Source organism: Myotis myotis, unplaced genomic scaffold (genome assembly GCF_014108235.1).
Source record: "Myotis myotis isolate mMyoMyo1 unplaced genomic scaffold, mMyoMyo1.p scaffold_m19_p_1, whole genome shotgun sequence".
Taxonomy (NCBI): Eukaryota; Metazoa; Chordata; class Mammalia; order Chiroptera; family Vespertilionidae; genus Myotis; species Myotis myotis.
Window position 1 is genome coordinate 106,785,226 of NW_023416313.1, and position 22,123 is coordinate 106,807,348.

General features: G+C 38.8%; 1 pseudogene; it reads right to left on the reverse strand.

Moving 5' to 3' along the window:
- The window catches only part of LOC118667970, an 84,860-nt pseudogene that overhangs the window by 24,927 nt on the left and 37,810 nt on the right, over positions 1-22,123 (reverse strand).

Here is a 22,123-nt window from a genome sequence, read left to right on the forward strand (position 1 = left end):
TTGAATCTGTTTTTGTTTTTTTTCAACTTTGATAAAAATATTCTTATGCATTAATTTTTGGCATTTACCCATTATTTTTGTAGAATGATTTTCTATAAGTAGATTACTAGATTAACAAGTATGCATATTAATATTTTCAGATACCTTTAGCTGAATTTGTGTTTTAGTTTCCTAACTCCTGGTAATATTGAGGGAGATGATAAATATTCATGTGTCATATTGCTAAACACATAGCATATCAGATAGGGTCTAGGGAGGAGCCAGAAACCACACCATTCATTTGACAGTAAAAGTTTGATATAATTTTTTATGAGATAAAATATGGTAAACAATTGAAAAGGATAAAAGAGAACATCAAAATCTACAAGGTAGCATCTACAGGGAGTGGCTGCTCCCCTGAGAGCTGAGGAAAAAGTCAATAAGGAATGAACTGAGAAGAAGGTCCTGCAAGGCTGACTCAGACTTCTGAGAGCTGGTTGCTCAGTGGTGTTCACCACTGCGGTGATTACAGTGCTTGGTGGGGTCTGCTTGCCTTGAAACTTGAGAGCCATTGTTCTTGTGGCGACTCTTGCTGATGGGTTCCTCCTGCTGAACTTCCAGGATTTTTATGGCTGCTGGGTCCCAGCAAGGCCCTTCTTTCTTCCTTAGCCTGGTAATGTCCTCCCAGGATTCTTCAATGGCTGTGCCTCACAATAAACCAACTGGCAAAGGAGAAATGTAGTCTGTTCAGAGAAAATAAGGTGGGTTTAGACTTGGGAGACAACATATTAATACCTGCAAATGTGGTCAGTGTATTCTTTAAATCCATAAACAGAATACAGATGACCTCGATTTATGATGCAGTTATGTCCTGGCAAACATATAGTAAGTTGAAAATGCATTTAATAGACTTAACCAACTGAACAACACAGCTTAGCCTAGCCTACCTCAAATGTGCTCAGAACACTTCCATTTGCCTACAGTTGGGCAGAATCATCAACAATGAGTGCCCTGGAAAATATTGGCTGTTTACCCTTGTGATGACCTCCACGGCTGGGAGCTGAGCATAGAGCATCATACAGCATATTGCCAGAAGTTCAGTTTCTACCAAATATGCATTGCTTTCCCAACATAGTAAAGTCAAAAAACCTTAAATGAGACCATTATAAGTTTGAGACCACCTATAGTTTTAATGTATCCTATATAATAAAAGCCTAATATGCTAAGTGTCTGACCGTTTGTTCGACTGCTTGACCATGCACTGCGACACACACTGACCACCAGGGGACAGATGCTCCGACTGGTAGGTTAGCTTGCTGCTGGGGTCCGGCTAATTGGGACTGGACAAGATGGGCCAGACGTGCCCTGGAGCTCTCCAGCGGTCCTTCCCTGGCCCTGATCGTGCACCGGTGGGGTCCCTTGGCCTCGCCTGCACCCTCTCACAATCCAGGACCCCTTGGGGGATGTTGGTGAACTAGTTTTGACTCGATCCCCACAGGCCAGGCTGAGGGACCCCACCAGTGCATGAATCTGTGCACTGAGCCTCTAGTTAGAAAATAAGGCAAAATGGATCCTTTTGCTTTTCTCTATACAAAATAGTGTATTTGGATAAAATACTTTTTTATCTGAAGCTATTTTGAGCATGGAAGTTTCCAAGATTATTTAAAAAATTCCGTCTTTGGATTATAATTCTGTATCATTATCAGAGAAAGTGATGGAATGGTTTGTTTTATCACTCAGTTTTACCACCTAAGTGAAGACCAGATAGTGCTTGAGTCGAGAGAGAAATTTATTGATTTAATTTAATACCATGTATTAATCTTGCTGTGAACAATCTTTCCAGCTCATCAGATTCCCTATACACTACTTACAGTTTTTTTCTGTGTATAACCACAAGCCTTTTCAAATGCATTTGTCTCATAGGAACCCACAAGCTCTGGAAACATTGATTAGTGGATATTTCAGTGGTTGCCATTTCAAGGTGCAGCAGCATCTGTTGAGACCATCCTGATTCATCTGCTGTCTCTTAGGGAAAGTAGTAAATTATCCAATGATCTAGATATTTTTCTGTATTTATTTCTCTGTTTTCATATTGCATCTGCTCAACAAATTACACAAGGTAAAGAAAGATTATTCTAAAATTATTTTGACTGTGCTATTTATATAGTGTCATCACTGCGGATTTATTTTTTTTATGAGCAAAAGCTATGCTCTTCTTAACATCTCATATTACATAGCCTAAGTTCAAACTCCCATCATCTCTCATTTAGACTATTAGGCTACTAAATTATCTCCTAAACTCCATTCTTACCTGACCCAAATCTGTCCTCCATACTTTTATCTGCAAGATCTTTCTGAAAGTTCTGCTTTTCTACAGGGTTAAAACCCTCAATTCTTCCCCAGTGACTAAGTTCCTTTGCAAGTCAGACAGTCACATCTCCAATTGCTCACCCCCTTTTACTCCGTTTCTTTAACCATTGGCCGTTTTGCACAGTGTGTGCTCTTTCATGCCTCGTGGGTTTCTATTCACCTCCCAGACCCAGACTAAGGGCTGCCCTGCAGGCATCCATGATACTTGGGAAGCGTTGTTTAATCTTTGCCACTAGTGTTTTATTGCAACACTCATTCAAACATTTAAAATATGTTAGCACCTACTATGTGGAGGAGACGAGAATAGGGAGTGATGGGGTAAAAGATGAACGATTTTAGGTAGGATGACTGATTGCTCTGAAGTAACGTTGAGCAGAGAGCTGAATGGACTGATGAATTGAACTGTGTGGTTCACTGTGACAAGAACGTTTCACACAGAGGGTATAGCAAGTACAAAGGCCCTAAGGTTCTTTGGAATAGAAGGAATTACACAGAGGATGATTGGCAGGAAAAGAGGAGCAAGCCGGGAGATGGTTGGAGACAAGGTTGGGTACCGAGATAGGAGTGAGGGCAGATCGCATAAGGCCTTGTAGACCATGATAAGGATTTTGTGTTTTATTCTAAGTGAGATGGGGAGTGAACTATTGTATACTAACATATAGGGTTAAGTCCCCCTCCCCTATTTAATTTCATAGAAAATAAATTCATTCTTTAGAACATGGGAACATGACATTCCCTAAATAAAATTCTTTTCACTTTTTCAACAGAACTTGACATGCAGCAGTGGGTTAACCTGTTTGCCTTGAAAGGTAGGGGATAAATTTAGGTGAAATTAAAAGATAATTATTGGAAAAATCAAAATTTCTTATCAAATTTTTGAAAATGAAAAATGTTCACATTTTTTTTTAATTCCTTGGAAAATAGCATTGCACCAGTAGTGTTTTTTTAATAATATATTAACCCAATTTGCAAATTAAACTATTTCAATGGCCTATTCTTTTCGCTTTTTTTAATTTAATTTTATTTTTTTTAAATATATTTTATTGATTTTTCACAGAGAGGAAGGGAGAGAGATAGAGAGTTAGAAACATCGATGAGAGAGAAACATCGATCAGCTGCCTCCTGCACATCTCCCACTGGGGATGTGCCCGCAGCCCAGGTTCATGCCCTTGACCGGAATCGAACCTGGTACCTTTCAGTCCGCAGGCCGACGCTCTATCCACTGAGCCAAACCGGTTTCGGCTCTTTTCGCTTTTTTTAAAAAAATCAGTTTGTGTCTGAATATGTGGACTATATTTGTAATTTAAATTACTCTTTAATAATTCATAGTAAAATCATGACAGAGAGAACAAAATATAGAAACACAGAAGTATATTATTGTTTTCTGTATGGAAAGAACTTTTAAAAAAAGATGAGATTTTTATCATTTTATAGAATGAATTAATGTGTAATTTACATAACTCTTTTGCAATTCAATGGGAATTCTAAAAGTAATATAAATACATAGGGTACAATTCATCTGGAATTTTAACTGAGTTTTAAAAATAAAGTAGATATTTTAAAATAATGGACATATTTAGAATTAAAATCAAAGTATGTTAGAAATTATATGAGAAACTCATTGCTATGGGAATATTAATTAGGTTATAGTTTATTCAATCAAAGTTGGCATAGTGACATCATCTACTTTATAGTATGTGGCCCATTCCATTTTTAATATGAATTTCAGAAGTTCAATACTGAAACTGTGAAACTGAATGGAGTCTATCTCTAAAGAGCTGTATTAACTTCATTTTTTTACTTAAAATGCCAGTATCCAGGCTACACTCCAGCCCTATATATCACAACCTCTGAGCATGGGATGCAGGCATCAGCATCTTTTGAAATATATATGTATATATTTTATTGATTTCAGAGAGAAAGGAAGAGGAAGAGATAGAAACATCAGTGATGAGAATCATTGATGCTGCCTCCTGCATGCCCCTTACTGGGGACTGAGCCCCTTACCTGGGCATGTGGCCTGATCTGGAATTGAATCATGATCTCCTGGTTCATAGGTCGACATTCAACCACTGAGCCACAGCAGCTGAGCTTAAATAACTTGCTAATAATTGAGGATGTTACATGACTAACATTTAAACCCACCACTCAAATTGATCAATACATATTCAGTTTCAACAACATTAAGATAACAACACAAAGCTTCAACTATATGAAACTGTATCAGAGAGATTTGAAGTGCACTAGAATTCAACAGAAGCATAGATTTTAGTCCACACTAATGTTTTTACTCTCCCCAAATCTTACCCTCAGTGCAAGAAGGTGGTGATGGAGTGAGTTTCCCTGTATTCTTAAAGCAATCACACCAGAAAAGGAGAGAGAAAATGAACCAGAATAAAAGTTTCTCAGAAAATAGTTGACAGGAATGTCTTTCCCTACACTTATCATATATTAGATGTAAGTTATTCAGTTTTACATACTTCGTCTTTTGTCAAAAAATGAAATATTTCTTTTCTGTTAAATTCTCATGTATGCTCTAATGCAGCCGTGGGCAAACTACGGCCCGCGGGCCGGATCCGGCCCCTTTTGAAATGAATAAAACTATTGAAATAAAAGACCGTACCCTTTTATGTAATGATGTTTACTTTGAATTTATATTAGTTCACACAAACACTCCATCCATGCTTTTGTTCTGGCCCTCCGGTCCAGTTTAAGAACCCATTGTGGCCCTCGAGTCAAAAAGTTTGCCCACCCCTGCTCTAATGTTTTCATGTTACCCAGATTTCATTTGAGTTTCAGAAGATATTAAATATAAAACTAGATTTTTTAAAAAAATTGATGAATTAGTGCTCCATTCATCTCCAAGTTAGACAAAACCCACATAATCCAATAAACACCATTTCACTCACCGTTCTTTTCTGGCATTCTTTGGGGTGTGTGTGTGTGTGTGTGTGTGTGTGTGTGTGTGGTGTCTGTCTGTCTGTTTGTCTCTGTGCATGTGTGTACCATATTCTCAAACAATCAAAGAATTTAATATTAAAAAAATAAGAATCATTTGTGCAATGTTACTTAGCCCGTCTACTTTGAGCAATAACTTTTGAATAAATAACAAGACAGTGAATTTGGGCAGAGAGGAAGACTAACTAAGGGAACAAAACCTGTGTTCAGTATAGATGGATGTGGCCCAGCTACCTGATCAAGCTGTATGCAGGGGTCTCTAAAGTTCCAGATCCTTAGTTTATCAGCTATTAAAATATCCCCAGGCAAATTAGCCTGCCTAAATGCTTTTGTTGTGATGTGTTCTAATCCTGGTGATGTGTTCTAATCCAGGCACTTTGTTCTGGTCTCGAAGTGCCTGGGAGAATTTTAGGAAGAACTTGGGAACAGAAATCACTTTGCTGGGGTGGGGTGAGGTGGCAGGAAGATATGGAGAGTAGGGCCTGTCTGCTATTTTTTTATCTTAGGGAATACATTTTTCCTGTCTATTTAGTCTCCAGTTCCCATTATGATAGGCAAGAAAAACAGAACAGAAGATTAAAAAAAAAAACAAAAGTTCAAACAAATGTTCTAGCAAAGCGGCAGTACAAGGCAGGATCTGTGGAAACCAGGAATGAAAAATTCTTAAAAAAGGAAATTACAATATTTCTGTAGAAAACTAGTAAGAGGATGCAGGAATAGGATTAATTAAAGAAAGAGAAATAGAGAGAAATACTGAAAAAGAAATAGAGAAGGTGGATAAACAAATATCCTACTTATCCTCACATTAAGTAAATCTTCCATAGTCATTTTTCCACAATTCATTAATATGCTAAGTGATTTTTCTGACAGAAAAACTTGCCTGGGATGTTAGAGCCCTTAGCACAGACTTTCTGATTCCACATTTTCTGAACAATGGTGGTTCCTCCCATCTGCCTGGCCCTGTAGAGATGTTCTTGTGACAGCATTTCTCTGCTCACCTAGCCAGCGGCCTTGGAGGCGATTAACACTGCCCTACTTCAGAGTCCTGAGCCCCAGGGTATCCGGTTGTGTAAGGAAACACAGAGAGGAGAAATGGCAGTCTTTCATCCCTGTTAATTAAACGAATAGTTGAAAGGTGTTTGGAGAATTATTTGCAGCTCTCCAGTGAAAATAGTTTTCTTTTCATGTCTTTGGGAATCAAGGGTCCAATTCAAGCTTTTCCTTTGTGACTTAGAATTTGCACTCTTTTCATTAAGGAAAATTAAATCTTGGCAATCAAATCTCTTACTATATTAGTAAATAAAAATCACAGATCTCAAAATGTAGATTTGGACTGTCTATCCCTCTACTCTTTTACTTGCTCTAGGGAAATGGTTTGGAGATTCAAAGTGTTGAAATGCATCATGGACAGAAACCCAACTTTTAACTAGATTTTTACTGCCATTTGTATAATTTCTCCTTATTATCCGCTATGAACTCAGGGGCTTGCAATGGCATCTGCAGGCAGCTGGGACTCAAGACTGGCGCTAGCTCTCCTCCAGTCTGTGTGTCCCTGCAGAGCTGCGGGCTTGTTTATAGTACACTGCCACTTTGCACACTCAGGAGCATGGAAGGGCAGCTCTGGGACGCCAAAGCAAGCCTCATACTGCTCACTATAAAAAGGGGAAGAGCTTGAGTTTAAATTTCTGCCTGGCCTCATTCTAGTCCTGAGAGCCTAGGAAGGTCACTTATTTCTTTAACCCTCATTATGAAGATGAGAATCTGTGCACTGGTTGTGTGTCATCTAAGAAATTGCCAAGCACCCAGTAGGGACTTGATAAATAACAACTATTTTATTATCCAGCATTGATTAATACAATATTGACGCTTTGTTTGTTTTTTTTTGTTTGTTTGTTTTAATATATTTTTTATTGATTAAGATATTACATATGTGTCCTTGTTCCCACGTTACCCTCTACTCTCCCCCCCCGCTCATGCCCTCACCCCCCCGTTGTCCGTGTCCATTGGTTAGGCCTATATGCTTGCATATAAGTCCTTTGGTTGATCTTTCCCCCTTACCCCTACCTTCCCCTACCTTCCCTCCAAGGCCCGACAGTCCAATCAATGCCTCTCCATCTCTGGATCAGTCCTTGTTCATCAGTTTATGTTGTTCATTATATTCCACAAATGAGTGAGATCCTGTGGTATTTATCCGCTCTCCAGTTCCATCCATGCTGTGGCAAATAGTAAGAGTTCCTTTTTCTTCTTCCTCTTCTTAAAGAATACCTTTCAGCATTTCATATAATGCTGGTTTGGTGGTGATGAACTCCTTTAGCTTTTTCTTATCCGTGAAGCTCTTTATCTGACCTTCTATTCTGAATGATAGCTTTGCTGGATAAAGTAATCTTGGTTGCAGGTTCTTGCTATTCATCACTTTGAATATTTCTTGCCACTCTCTTCTGGCCTGCATGGTTTCTGTTGAGAAATCAGCTGACAGTCGTATGGGTACTCCCTTGTAGGTAACTGACTGTCTTTCTCTTGCTGCTTTTAAGATTCTCTCTTTATCTTTTGCTCTTGGCATTTTAATTATAATGTGTCTTGGTGTGGTCCTCTTTGGATTCCTTTTGTTTGGGGTTCTCTGCGCTTCCTGGACTTGTAAGTCCATTTCTTTCATCAGGTAGGGGAAGTTTTCTGTCATTATTTCTTCAAAAAGGTTTTCAATATCTTGCCCTCTCTCTCCTTCTGGTACCCCTATAATTCTGATGTTGGTACGCTTGAAGTTGTCCCAGAGGCTCCTTACACTATCTTCATATTTTTGGAATCTCTTTTCTTTTTTCTTTTTCAGTTGGGTATTTTTTGTTTCTTTGTATTTCAAATCTTTGACTTGATTCTTGGGATCCTCTTGTCTGCTGTTGGATCTCTGTAAATTATTCTTTATTTCAGTCAGTGTATGCTTAATTTCTAGTTGGTCCTTTTTCATGTCCTCCATGGTCTCACTATACTTATTGAGGGATTCATTAAATTTATCGGCGGTTTCCATAAAATTCTTGAAAAACCTTATAAACGTGGCCTTGAACTCTATATCCATAGAGTTTGCTTTCCTCCATTTCTGCCATTTGTGACCTGTTTCTTTGTCTCCGCATTTTGGCTGCTTCCCTGTGTTGATAGAGTGGCCCTGCGCGCCAGGTGTCCTGTAGGGCCCAGTGGCTCAGCCTCCCCAGTTACCTGAGGTGGACACTCTTGGTGCACTCTTGGTGCCTTGGTTGTTGTAGGATCACTGGGAGGAATTGACCTCCAGGCCAATTGGCTGTGAGAATCAGCTGTGTCTGAAGTGGGAGAACTTCTGTGCTGAAGACACCCTTCTTGGGGCAAGACTTGCTTCAGTGGGGCTTTGGTGCTCACTGAGTCTGCTCCCTGAGTGTGTCCCTTATGGATCTGAGGAGTTGCAATCTGGATGGTCCCCCTCTGACCACTGGGTACAGTGGCTCCTGGATCTAAGGAGGTGCTAATTCAGCCTCTGCCTGAGGCCACACAGCAGGAGCCACGAAGAGGCTCAGCTGTGAAGCAATGCAAGCTGCTGCGGGGCCTTGGGCCTTTTCTTGGAAGTTCCGGGTCTGCCTGGCTCAGCTGCAGTTAGGTACATTCACATGCAAAAGCCTCTGCCAAAACCTGGGTGGGGCGGGGTCTCAGGGAGTCAAAGGGCGGAGCCAGCAGCTATGGCTGATTCTCCTAAGGAGTCGCGCGTCTCAGTGACCCGATAATTGCTGCAAGCACCTCTGAGGGAAAGCCGCACTCAAGTTCGCCCGCTGCCCGACAGTCCAGCTTCTCCCCGTATGAGTCCTGGGTCCCCAGAGACTTCCCGGAACCGGAGTTCAGAGCAGTCTGGAACTTGTGATTCAAAAAAATAGCCGTGTCCTCAGGTGCCACCCCCTTTCTGCCCGCGCGAGCCGCCCTACCTCTGCACTTCACCTCTGCAGCTCCTCTGGCTCTCAGTGTGCTTTTCTTTCCTTCTAGTTGTAGAATTTATACTCAGCCAGGCTTCCTGTTGTTCTGGATGATGTCTGCTCTGTCCTTTGCGGTAATTTTCAATTGTTGTGGGAGGCGGCAATTTCCCGGTGTTTATCTATGCCGCCATCTTAGTTTCTCTCAATATTGACACTTTGAATCCTTTCTTAGAATTGAAGTCACCTAATGTTCACACACATCTCCATTTTTGATGCAGGTACTTGAGGATTCAAGAATTTGGGAGAAATTAGAAAGGATATATGCACCCCTATGTTCATAGTAGCACAGTTCACCATAGCTAAGATTTGGAAACAGCCTAAGTGCCCATCAGCAGATGAGTGGATTAAAAAACTGTGGTACATCTACACAATGGAATACTATGCTGCAGTAAAAAAGAAGGAGTTCATACCATTTGCAACAGCATGGATGGACCTGGAGAGCATTATGCTAAGTGAAATAAGCCAGTCAGAGAAAGATAAATACCACATGATCTCACTAATTTGTGGAATATAATGAACAACATAAACTGATGAACAAAAACAGATCCAGAGACAGAGAGGCATTGATCAGACCATCAAACCTCAGAGGGAAGGTAGGGGAGGGTGGGGTAAGGGGGAGAGATCAACCAAAGGACTTATATGCATGCATATAGGCCTAACCAATGGACACAGACAACAGGGGGGTGAGTGCATGAGTGGGGGGGGGTGGATAGGGGGTAACGTGGGGATAAGGACACATGTAATAACTTAATCAATAAAAAAAATTAAAAAAAAAACTGAAAAAAAAGAATTTGCGAGAGGTGGTTTTACTCTGTCTTCAAATTATTTTCAAGCAAGTTTTCAGGGGGAAGACATTAAGTTGCATTTTTAGAGCTCCTTATCTCCAGGATCTCTTCTCATTCTACCTTCCTAACCCTTTTGTCCGCTTTTTAGAAGGAAGAACTGCATTTTGTTGCACTTTGATTTTCTCTGCACTGTTGCAGATATTGCAAGAAAAGTTACCGACTTTTCTTCATTCTGAACCCCAGAACCCAATATAAAAATATATACACCACCCCCATCCCACTGACACAGTAGACTGTCAACTTTTCTCCTTCATAGTCTCTTTCTAACCAAGCCCTCCTTTGCAATTAGAGTCCCTAAGTTAAACTTACTCTCCCTGGCTGTCGTCACCTGCATTGGTATAAGTAGTAATTATACAAAGTCACTTAAGATTACCTTTTAAATAACCTTTCATTTGCCCAACTGTTTTATAACTTGGATCTTGCCAGAGACTTTTAAGGGTGTCAGGGTTCTTTTCATTTAAATATTTAGAATGCATTATACAAAAATTTCAAACAGAAATATACTGAAGATCCTTTACATGGTAGTCATTTGCATCTGATGTTGCAATTACATAACATGCTTCCACTAAGTGCGAACTGTGTACATAAAGATGCCTGCTTCTGCAGTGGTCTAAGAAATAGAATACTATTAACAAGAAAACCAACTCTGGTTATTGACTGACTTGGGAAAGAGTATGCATAAAGGGTTGGAAAATTATAGCTCATCAGCCAAATCTGGCCCACTGTCTGTTTCTGAAGGTTTGCCACCTAAGAACGGTTTTTAAATTTTTAAATGGTTGAAAAGAACCAAAATAAAAATAACATTTCCTAATACATGAAAATTATATAAAATTAAAATTCCAGTGTCATAAAGTTTTATTAGAACACAGCCACTCTCATTTATTCACATGTGCAGGTTGCTCTCATGCTGCAGCAACAGGGCTGAGTAGTTGCACAGAGATTGCATGGTTGGCAAAGGATAAAATATTTACCATCCACTCCTTTACAGAAAGAGCTTGCTGACCTCTGGTCTGAAGCCTTCTCTGTAGGGAATGCCATTTGTCTGTGCTATGATTTATAATATACTAGAGGCCTGGCACACAGATTCGTGCACCGGTGGGGATTATGCTGAAACCGGCTCTCTGGCATCCCCTGAGGAGTCCCGGATTGCGAGAGGGTGCAGGCCAGGCTGAAGGGCCCCACCAGTGCATGAATATATTGTCTGTATCAATGTGTGATTTGTTTGTTTGAAAAAAAACTGTTATTTTAAAAACACACAATACTTTTTAATGTTTTAATTGGATTTATTGAGACCCAGAGATTTTTCCCAGTAATTAATAAGGACCTAATTATTGGATTATTTACAATATAATAGATTAGGGAATAAGTACACTCAATAAAGTAGTTTGTGAAATATAGATTAAGTTTGTGATATTGAGCTACAGATTTTGTACAGTCATGTGCAGTGAATACAGCAAAAATTAAAGTATCATGAAATTTGGTTAAACCTGGGAAAGAGTTAAAGAGAAGTATTTTTCTTCTAAATTTTGTGATGTGTGATTTTAACTTTTGTCATAAAGATTCACAATAACATATAAATGACAAAATAATATAAAATGGATACTATTACATCAACTATATAATCAGCTTTACATCTTGCTTTTTATATTAAGTTCTGAATAAATAGTATTTCATAAATGGTAGTTATCATTATTATATGATGTTTTTCAGTGGAAAAAGCGATGGAGTGACAATTCTATAGGTAGAAAAAATATTGGATGAGTAAATGACTAATTTTATAAACTTTGACCATTTCATAATTAAGCATTGATTATCTCCTTTTGACTTAATATGATGTGGTATGAAAAATTGTATTGTGATTTCACAATGAATATTAAGGATAACTTCAAACATATACAAAAGTAGAGAAAATAGTACAATCCCTTTATACAGTCATTACCCATCATCAACAATTATAATCTTAGAGCCAATCTTGTTTCATTTTTAAAAAGATCTCACCCAACAATGAAATATTTTGAACCACCTTTCTATAGTATCTGCATGTATCTCTGAAAGTTAATTACTTAAAAAAATAACAACAGTATCACACACACAAAAATTAAGTCAGGATTCAAATAAAGGACATGCATTTGAAATTAGCTGCTATATCTCAAATTTATAATTTTCCTGCCCTCTTTTTCCCTCATGCATGATTTGTTGAAGAAACCAGGGTGTTTGCTCTATAGATTTTCCTACATTGTTAATTTTTGCTCATTGCACTATACTGGTGTCTTTTAATATGCTCTTCTGCATCCTGTATTTACTACAAAAGGTACTTGCAAATAGAGGATTGATCAAAATCATGTTCAATTTTAGGACAAGAATACCTTATAGGAGATCCACCAAGAGGCAGAAAAATTTTCCATAAGTCTCTTTTTTTGTGATTTAAAGGCCTTGATGATCATTGCTCAGATCCATTATTTCTGTAAGTCTATCATTTCTTCTTCATTTATTACTTGGAAAATTTCTGTAAATAGAAGCTTCCCCACATCAACTATTTGGTTACCTAAGGTTTAGTTTGTATAGGAAACATATTATATATGTGATTCTTTTACCTAGAATTATCTAAATGTGTCCTGAAAAAATATATATTTGTGTATGCCATATTTATATGTACATATAAACAATTGATTTAAACGTAATATGAAGTTTTCAATCAATTGAAGTTACTATTTTTGTTATTGCTTAAAATGTTTTATTTTTGGCGAGTGGGAGTTGAGAAAATTTTCAATGCATTTTTTAAAAAGTACCTTTAATATATGTCCTGAGAGTTTCTGTTTGTTTCAAATTTAATTTAAATGATTTTAATGCTTTATCTTTACACACACTTTTTTTTACTGCTTATTATTATTCAACTAAAAATTATGCTTTTCAGTTTGAGTCTTGTGTGGAGACGGCATTCTCTATGCTGCTCTTCAGGCCTGTGATCAGCTCACCCGGATGAAGCTCCCTGTTGTCTCTGCCCCTCTCACCATTTTCTTCTTATTTGATAAAGGTTGGCGGAGTTTTCTACAGCCAAAAAAGCCTAAGAAAAACAGAAATAGTCCTGTCAGTAAACATTAGATTGAAAAGAAAGAGATTTGGTGCTTGTTCTGACTCTGCCACTAAGTTACAATTTGTCACATTGGTCTAGATCAGCATTTCCCCAAGCGATGTTCCTCATTGACAGTCATTCTATTGGAAACTCTGTAAAAGGGTTTTTGGTCAAGTTAGTTTGGGACATACTACCTAAAATTTTCCTGCGTTGGTTTGTTACTAGGCTTGTTAACAATTTCAAGGTTCTGAGAATTTTACAGGAAGAAATCCATTTAAGTTTGTATAATAACTGCACAGTTTCCTGAATCTACCTGGCCACAACATTATTAACACCACTGTTTTGTGCCTCTAGAGTTCCTAGGAGCACTCTTTGGGAAATCTTGGGCAAGCTAATGTCCTGGCCTATGCTACTTCTGAAAGTTTGATTGCTGTGATAAAGTGCATCAGAAATCAAACTTGTCTTGTTTCCCATGTGGAACCTGCTTTCCCTCTTGTGTCTTCCTTTGCTCAGTCACTGCAGCTGACTTTACCTCATCCCAAAGGTGAAAATTGTGGACCTAGACTTCAGATTGGATGTGAATTTTGGTTGCCATATTTTTCTCAGGAGGCCTAGAGAAAAATATGGCCATCTTTGTCAAAGTAGACAAAAGGAGACTCGGGAAAATTAGTGTAGCATTGGAGTATTAGACAATTAACTTGACAAAATGAGAGTTTGAAGTCATATAAAATAGAGATTAAAACCTAAACCAGGGTAGTCATAGTGGAAATAGGAAATGGAAGAATGAAGTTACTATCAACTGAGAGGATTTTACCTCAGTATACACACTGAGCATCACCAGGGCTTGTGGCTTATGGACCTGGGGACTATTTGGCACCAGTTTTGCCACTAACTGGGTCACCCTTCATAAATCATATGAGTCGAAGCTTCTTTATGTGTAAAATGAGAGCATTCACTACATGATTCCCAAACCGCCCTTCTGTTCTGAGTCGGTGATCCTGTGAAACGTGTTTGAAAAAGCCTCTGTGCTTTGTATACTATTGCTGTATAGAGAAACAAAGCCAAAAAGACTCCTTTTTTCCCCAAGTGTATTTATACTCTCAAGAATCACAATTTACCTTAAAGTATGGGTCTGGAATTTTCCTGAAAAGATTGGTAATGTGCTTGGTGTTGGAAAAGGAGCTAGTGACAACAGAGTTTGGAAAGAAAAGAAATACAGAGTTTTAAGAGTCTTTTTTTTTCTCTTCAATATAAAAAGAAACCAATCATTTTAGGTGGTTATTAGCGTTAGAGTAATGCAGCGCATAATCTGAACGTAAATAATTTTGATTGCTTGTGGAGATCGTTAACACAAAGCCTATGCGTAGGCAATGGGAGGGAGAGCACATGGGCCTTGGGACAGGAGAGCTTTCTGCTGTGAAAAGACCTTATGGGCGAGCTGGGGCGTCGTTTCAGATTTTTATTTTCAATTCCCAGCACGAGCTTTTACTATCCCTTTTCTTCTTAATCACATTCTCATTTTATCCAAGCCAACAGCTTCAGAATTACCGTGCTTTTCGTTTCATGCAGTCAGTTTGCAAATAGAGCATGTCTGGGTTCCTCTGTTGCAAAGAGAATTTTTTAAAATGTTAACTTTAATCCTGTGACAAAATGTCCATAAACACAGCAAAACTTGGTTCTGGTCCCACACAAAGTGGCTTTATTAAGCTACCTGGTCATGACTCGGTGAAGCAAAGCTTTAAAGCTCCTTAAGTTGTTTGCTAGCCTTAAAGCAATCAGAGGTCAGTGACCTCAGGCTCACTTCTGGCGCAGGACTCAGCACCAGCGACCTTGAGAATACTAGAGCAGTCTGAGTATTCGGTGGCACTAAACAGAGTGACCAACTTTTCATTCCTCACCGCAGGCCTAAAAAGCTATTGTATAAAGCAGTCATGAGTCGTGTCCATTTTTGATATGCTATTTGCAATTCAAATGTTTTTCTTCTTCAATTTTAGTCTGCAATTGCAAACACCATATTCCCCTCTGGCTTGTTATATCCGTGAGGCTTTGTTCTGTCAAATTGTTGGCCCACTACTTTCCATGGTAATTTATAGAATCAGGTTCATTTTGTGTCACACCAGGTTATAAATGAAAATGGAAACAATTTGCTGGGAAGAAATCTTTTTGAAACAAAATGCAAATAGCTTATTGAAACAAATGAGGGCTATTTTAAAAGAGCAGTGCAATATAATTACAGGGGTTATATTATAATAAACTTTTTTTTTTGTTAATAGTCTGTCCGATGATATCCTTCTGTATTTAAATAAAAAACTTTCTCTTAGAAACTTTAAAAATATTTTCCCAGTCAGGCTTCATGCCTCCGGAACTGTGCTGGGAGTGGGGTTTATGTGTCTTGGAGTTATTCCTCAGGGTCTACAAATCCATCTGTACACTAACTAATGTTACTACACTGAATAACGTGTTTTTCCCACTCTTGGACCATTGTTTTTAAATATAGCAGAAAGTCCCAGCTGGTGTGGCTCAGTGGTTGAGTGTCCACCCATTAACCAGGAGGTCACGGTTCGAGCTCAATCCCCAGTGCAGAGGCAGCCAATCGATAATTCTCTCTCATCATTGATGTTTCTGACTTTCTCTCCCTCTCCCTTCCTCTCTCCAAAATCAATAAGAAATATATTTAAATATAGCAGAAGGTGTGACTTAATTTATTTAAAACTGAAATAAAATCATGACAATTCTTTTTGATTATGAACTTTCTTAACAGGTTCTCAAAGTATCACCCGTGTCAAATGAATGTTTTACATATAAATCTCATAGTCCTGGTTGTGAACCACTTCTGTATCAATATGTTGAATAATAAATTGGTCATTAAAAGAATCACTGTGAGTTTCAAGCATGATTTTATTAGAGCAGGGTTTCTTAATCATGAGTTCATGGACCCTTGGAAATTACTTGCAAAATTTTATGTATACAAGCATATGTTCATATATTCTGAAGAGAGAATCCACAGCAATGTTCATTCAATTAACAAAAATGTCTATGATCATAACAAGATTGGAAAATACTGTGTGAGGGAAAGAAATGAACCTGAAAAGAGTGGATTTACTCTGAATTTCCTTGAAATTAACTATATTTTTAAAAATAAAAAATTTTAAGTCAGAAAGTCAGAAAAGCTTTTGTGGGTTGCTTTTGTAGCAGAATGGCAAATTCCAACAATAAATTGAATATACTCTTATGGTAATTGTTTAGAGATAAGGAAAATGAAGATATACTATATATACTTTTAGAAAACTTTTGCCAGTACTCACCTGTGTTTTAAAATTAACACACTTTTATTTTACCTCCTGTGTTTGTAAGGCGCTACCATCTGCTGGAAGAAGTACTTCAGACCACCTCAATCATTTCTAAGTTTGTGTCTTTGGGTTTGCTAATTCTCTTTTCCATATGCTCTGCTTTATTTTTAATGCTTCTTAGTGCATTCTTTTTCTCATTTATTGAGTTCTTTAGCTCCAGAATTTTAGTTTGGTTCTTTTTTAAGAGTTTTAATCTTTTTGGTATTGTACCCCTCTGTTCATTAATTTTATTCCTGAGCTTGTAGAACAGCCCTTCTGAGTTTTCTTGTATCTAGTTAAGTTTCTTCTTGATCGTTATTTTGAATTGTTTATTATTTAAGACACAATATTCCATGACTCTGAATTTGGTTTCTGGAGAATTGTCATTTTCTTTTTGTGATACCATGTTACCTTGCTCATTCATGGCATTGGGTGTGTTGTTCTTCTGCTTAGCACATTTGAAGTAATGAACGCTTTTTTCATTTAGGCACATTTTTGGTTTTTAACAATTCAGCAGGTTGATAATTAGACATTTCTTTTTGTTTTTCAGTAGATGGTGGTATAGTGCAAGTTTTTGTTTTATTTTCCTGCTACTTGCACCTCCAGGATTGCTGGTGCCCACCTCAGTTTGTGTTTCTGTGGAGCGGGTGGGCGGGGGGGAGGAGGTGGGGAGCAGCGGGGAGGTTAGCACTGCTGTGGTTGTGAGAGCTGCTGACTGGGTGACCAGAATGGTGGGTGCCTCCACTGTGCCTGAGGCTCCTGGATCTCAGGGCACCACCACCATGGTGGGGGGATGTGGCAGGTGTGGGGAGAGACAGGTTACTACTTGGGTGCTGCAGGTAAACAGTTGGTCTGCTCAGATATTAGTGTTGTTTTATTGCAAACCCTTCTTCCTTTCTCTCCCAAAATCAGATTCCCAATGGTCAAGCCTCACAGATTCCCTCACAATCCCTATGAGATGAAACAGTGGGAACTCCCAAGAAGTGATCCACAATGTTGGGCTCGCTGGTGTCCACCATGGGCTCTGTTCTCCCAATGTTAGAATGTAGGCTCAGGGGAGACCTCTCCATAGGTGCTGCCTGGCTTAAGGAAGGGACAATGAAGTTAGCGTGTTGCTGCTCCTCTTACCCCATCGAATGTGGTCTGTCTTGGTCTCTGTGGTACAGAGAGGTGCTTTGTCCTCATCCCCTTGTTCTAAAATTTTCTCAGTGGTGTCTTCTCCATCAATAGTTACTAGTTGCTCTTATTAGGAGGAACAAAGTCATTTCTTAAATTGTAAGTTTTATAATTTTTATTGGTCAAGAGCATTTAAATTCTGCTTTCAATTTTTTTAAATCCTCACCTGAGGATATGTTTCCATTTTAGAGAGAGAGAGAAGAGGGAAAGAGATAGAGAGATAGAGAACAAAACTCGGCATTGAACTCATAACCAAGTATGTGTCCTGATTGAGAATCAAACCTGCAACCTTTTGGTGTATGGAATGATGCTCTAACCAGCTGAGCCATGTGGCCAGGGCTGCTCTTAATTTTTTAAAGTTAAATTCAGGAAGGTTTTACTCCAGTGTAAATACTCATTTTGATTGATCGGTTATTATTAACATTGGCAACTAATATTTGATTTTTAGCTTTTCTGACAGCTGAAAAAATTTAATGAAAACAATTTTCTTATGACTCAGTTTCCTTCTTATCAGAAAAGTAAATCTGCATGTACCGTCCATTTTCCTGGACTTTTGTTTAAAAAGGAGATTCACTTAATATTTTCTCCACCATATGCAGTTCATCACAAGTTAACAACTATACTATTTGCATCCCTTCTTAGATTGTAAGGATCTTAAAGGGGGGCTGTATTTATCCTCAGCACTTAGAATAATGTTTGATAGATGGGCAGCACAGAAATATTTAGAGGATCAAAAGATTGGTCTTAAAGTTTCTAAACCATATAGGTGCTTTTGTTTATAAATATAGGATTTATACCTGTTGTTTTATATATATGTATTTTTATTGATTTTAGAGAGGAAGGGAGAGGGAGAAAGAGATAGAAACATCAATGATGAGAGAGAATCATTGATTGGCAGCCTCTTGCACACCCCCTACTGGGGATAGAGCCCACAACCCAGGCATGTGCCCTTGACTGGAATCGAACCTGGGACCCTTCAATCCACAGGCCGACACTCTATCCACTGAGCCAAACCAGTTAGGACCCAGGATCTTAGAAGAAGAAGCCATGAGAGGTTGTGGGTGTATAAGAATGAGTCTTGCCATAACCGGTTTGGCTCAGTGGACAGAGCGTTGGCCTGCGCATTCAAGGGTCCCAGGTTCAGTTCCGGTCAAGGGCATGTACCTTGGTTGCGGGCACATACCCAGTATGTGTGCAGGAGGCAGCTGATCGACGTTTCTCTCTCATCGATGTTTCTAACTCTCTATCCCTCTCCTTTCCTCTCTGTAAAAAATCAATAAAGTATATTAAAAAAAAAAAAAGAATGAGTTTTTATTGCAGAAGCCTGTGGCCACATATCCATCCGACAAGACAGCTCTTCACAGCAAAGTCCATACAGGCAGGCAGCCGAACACCAGCTGGTGAGCAGATACATCTTTCCCACAGAGCAGCATCAGTCTCTGTACCCACAGCTATTATCTGAGCAGCCCCACACTGCCCCCTAGACTCACCGTCTCACATCATAGTAGTACCTGAGCTCTCTGCCTCAGCAGCTTCTCCTGTCTTCCCTGCCCAGCACTCTGGCTGGTCTCTGTAGCCTCACGTAGTAACTACTTCTGAGCTCTCTATGAGCTCTTAGTCTTACATCACAGCAGCAACTCTCAGCTCTGTCTGAGCTCTCTAGCCTCTCTTCTTCACACACAGGAGCTACCTTCTCTGTGTCTACCGCCTCTGCTTCTCACACTAGCTGGTCAGTCACCTGTATATTACTCCAGAGACAAAGAAGGCTAGTTGCCAACAGTGACATCAGCCATATTGGCTACAGAAGGGCACAGCGTACCACAAGATCACTATGGCCTTGCACCTGCTTATGGTATCTCAACCGAGGCACAGAGTGGCCTTGGACAGCCTGGTGTACTGACAAGGCCTCTGTGCTTTGATTGGCCTTGATTATCAGGCGCCTCTGGTGTGGTTCCCACAATCATTTTGTAGCATTTTTGTGACACGTGATTTCTCATGTTCTCTGAAGTGTGAGGTCCTCAGTTGAGGCTGGAAGCGGAAAAGAAGATGAGTCCATTTCATGCCCAACTTTCTTTTTGTTCATATATCCAAGTCCCCCCGCCCCATGTATTTAAAATAATTTTTTTTTAAATTTCCTTCTTTCTCCAAGGATTGATAAACACATTTTAGCAAGTTATTTTCTGGAACATAAAAGTATTTCTTCCTTAGCTTTATTTTTCAGGGTTTACTCATTTATTCACACTTCTTCTCTAAGAAGACTACTACATTCAAATTCTTTGTTCAATAAACATCATCTCGAGAATTCTTCATAGATTTAAAAATGCACTTTGGAGATGAAATTGTCATGAATAGGAATTCTGCTACCTATATATTGCCAACTCTTTTATGGTACAATTTATTTTTATTTATTTATTTATTTTAAAATTTTTTTTAATTTATTTTTTTAATTGCTTAAAGTATTACAAAGGGTATTACATATGTGTCTTTTTTCCCCCCCGCCCTTGACTATCCCCTGGCCTCCCCCACCCCCCAGCGTCCCATGTCCATTGATTATGCATATATGCATGCATACAAGTCCTTCGGTTGATCTCTTATACCCCTCCCTCCTGCCCCCCAACTTTCCCCCGCCTTCCCGCTGAAGTTTGACAATCTGTTTGAGGCAGCTCTGCCTCTGTATCTATTACTGTTCAAAAGTTTATAATGGTCTCTATTATCCATGAATGAGTGAGATCATGTGGTATTTTTCCTTCATTGACTGGCTTATTTCACTTAGCATAATGCTCTCCAGTTCCATCCATGCCGTTGCAAATGGTAAGAGTTCCTTCTTTTTTACAGCAGCATAGTATTCCATCGTGTAGATGTACCACAGTTTTCTAATCCATTCATCTACTGATGGGCACTTAGGCTGTTTCCAGATCTTAGCTATGGTGAATTGTGCTGCTATGAACATATGGGTGCATATATCCTTTCTGATTGGTGTTTCTGGTTTCCTGGGATATATTCCTAGAAGTGGGATCACAGGGTCAAATGGGAGTTCCATTTGTAGTTTTTTGAGGAAACTCCATACTGTCTTCCATAGTGGCTGCACCAGTCTGCATTCCCACCAGCAGTGCACAAGTGTTCCTTTTTCTCCACATCCTCTCCAGCACTTGTCGTTTGTGGATTTGTTGATGATAGCCAGTCTGACAGGTGTGAGATGGTACCTCATTGTTGTTTTGATTTGCATCTCTCGGATGATTAGTGACTTTGAGCATGTTTTCATATGTCTCTTGGCTTTCTGAATGTCCTCTTTTGAAAGGTGTCTATTTAGGTCCTTTCCCAATTTTTTGATTGGATTGTTTATCTTCCTTTTGTTAAGTTGTATGAGTTCCCTATAAATTTTGGAGATTAGGCCCTTATCAGATATGACATTGGCAAATATGTTTTCCCACACAGTGGGTTTTCTTGTTGTTTTGTTGATGGTTTCTTTTGCTGTGCAGAAGCTTTTTATGTTGAAGTAGTCCCATTTGTTCATTTTCTCTTTAGTTTCAAGTGCCCTAGGAGCTGTATCAGTGAAGAAATTGCTTCGGCATATGTCTGAGATTATGTTGCCTTTGGATTCTTCTAGAATTTTTATGGTTTCCTGTCATACATTTAAGTCCTTTATCCATTTTGAATTTATTTTTGTGTATGGTGTAAGTTGGTGGTCTAGTTTCATTTTCTTGCATGTATCTGTCCAATTTTCCCAACACCATTTATTGAAGAGACTATCCTGGCTCCATTGTATGTTCTTGCCTCCTTTGTCAAATATTAATTGAGCATATTGGTTCGGGCCGATTTCTGGGCTCTCTATTCTATTCCATTGATCTATATGTCTGTTCTTGTGCCAGTACCAGGCAGTTTTGAGAACAGTGGCTTTGTAATACAGCTTGATATCTGGTATTGAGATCCCACCTACTTTGTTCTTTCTCAGGATTGCTGCAGCTATTCGGGGTCTTTTTTTATTCCAGATGAATTTTTGGAGAGTTCGTTCTAGATCTGTGAAGTATGCCGTTGGTATTTTAATGGGAAGTGCGTTGAATTTATAGATTGCTTTGGGTAGTATGGACATTTTAATGATGTTGATTCTACCAATCCATGAACACGGAATGTTCTTCCATTTGTTTATGTCTTCCTCTATCTCTTTTTTCAATGTCCTGTAGTTTTCTGAGTAGAGGTCTTTTACCTCTTTAGTTAAGTTTATTCCTAGATAGCTTAATTTCTTTGGTGCGATGGTAAATGGGATTGTTTTTGTAATCTCTCTTTCTGAAAGTTCACTATTGGTGTATAGCAATGCCTCAGATTTCTTGGGGTTAATTTTGTATCCTGCTACATTGCCAAATTCATGTATTAAGTCTAGTAGTTTTTTGATGGAGTCTCTAGGGTTTTGTA